The sequence below is a fragment of the Bidens hawaiensis genome, unplaced genomic scaffold (genome assembly GCF_021521415.1).
Source record: "Bidens hawaiensis isolate Kalapana, Puna unplaced genomic scaffold, B.hawaiensis_p1.1 tig00003698_1, whole genome shotgun sequence".
Lineage (NCBI taxonomy): Eukaryota > Viridiplantae > Streptophyta > Magnoliopsida > Asterales > Asteraceae > Bidens > Bidens hawaiensis.
In genome coordinates, this window is record NW_027491212.1 from 1,118,532 (window position 1) to 1,120,483 (window position 1,952).

Consider the following 1,952-nt stretch of genomic DNA (forward strand, 5'->3'; position numbering starts at 1 on the left):
CTTCTCAAAATGGATTGAAGCAGAAGAATTTGGTCTAGTCCGTGAAAGGGAAGTTATATCTTTCATTAAAAGAAATATTATAACTATATTTGGTATCCTATCTGAAATTGTTTGTGATAATGGATCCCAGTTTATCGGGAAAAGAACTAACTTTTGTGACAGTTGGGGCTTCAAGATGATCACTTCTACACCAGTTCATCCGCAAGCCAATTGTCAAGAAGAGTCAAGCAACAAAATTATCATCAACAACTTGTAGAAGAAGCTAGGATCCAAGAAAGGCAAGTGGGCTGAGGAACTTCCTTATGTTCTTTAGGCTAATAGAACAACACCCAAGAATGCAATAGGTCAAAAACCCTTCTCATTGGTGTTTGGATCAGAAGCTGTGATTCCTACAGAAATGGCGGTTCCTACGGCTAGAACAAGCATCCGTGATCCTTAGGCCAACGATGAAAGTCTTATCCAGGATTTAGATACTGTTGATGAGCTCAAAGACCTAGCAAAGATCAGAATACCAACAAAGGATAGTTGGGGCATACAACAAGAACATCAGGATTAAAAGATTTCAAGAAGGAGATTTGGTCTTAAGAAAAGCTTTCCAAAATACAACTAATCCCACAGATGGAAAGCTTGAACCTAAGTGGGAAGGGCCCTACTTGATTGAATCAGAAGCAGGAAAGGAGGCATACCATCTACTTACCATGGAAGGAGACGGACTGCCAAGAGCATGGAATGCTATCCATCTTAGGAGATATTTCGTTTAATCAGAATCAAGGATCTATAAAGGATCAAGGATCCTAAACTTGGTAAAATCTTATTTTATCATTTATTCATTTCAGATTTATATTACTAACCGAAGGAAACTATATACTTAATATTTGTTTTTTCCAAACTTTAAGTTTACACATATTTCAATAAGGAATTCAACGATTAAGAGGTTGGCCACCTCTCTCCCATGCTTAAGGTACATCGATATCTCTCTGGTCTAATCCCACGATTAGGTGCGATCCCCGAAGATCACGCCTTCTAAGGTTTAAAGGTTTTCACATTTCACCCAAATTAGAGTTTCTACACTCTCGCCTGTAGCGCACGCTATCCAAAGTATAGTTTGGGGCAATGGACCAGTACACACTTAGTGGCTGACAATTTCATTGCTTTAAGCTATACGGAGGATCCTACGAATTAATTGTAGACGCATACACAAGGTTTTGGTGTTTTCACGGCACTCACGTTTGAGCTAAATCCCGGTTCGAGCGAGTCCTTAGTTTAACATTCGTATATTTGGGCTTGTCCCTAGTTTGTTGGGCTTGTCCCCAGTTTGTTGGGTTTAATCCGAGTTAATATGATAAGCTATTTGCATTGGTATCCAAGTCTAACTACAAGGATCGTGGAAGCATTCACATATGTGGTAACTTAGGTCATCAGACCTTATGGTATGATATTTACCTATCAATTTACATTTACTCGGTTAAATCTTTATAAATTAATATATTCAAGGATCCAGAATCCTTAATATGTTTTTACAAGGATAATTTACCCTTGAAACTTTCCTTAAAAGTTTTCTATAAACTATTTATGGATCTAAACTAAACTGTAACAATAAACAGTGAGGCCATCTGGATTTAAGTTGTTATTATTAAAGGCCATCTGGACTTACCAAAAATCTTAACCTGGATTTCACCATACAAAAGATGGACCATCCACCCGGGTTAAGTAGGTGTTACTAACAGTTTTAAAAGTGCAAGAAAGATAAAGGAAAGAGGCATCAAAGGCTTCATCCCCGAAAAAAGAGGATCCCTCCACCTTTTCTACACCTCATAATTGTCTTAAGGATCGCATATCCTTTTCCCTAGTTAACTATTTTCTTAGTAAAAACCATCAAATATCAATCATAACACAAAAAAAATAAAAAAGTGGGCTCGGGCCTTTTCTTCTTTATCATTCATTGCCCGCTT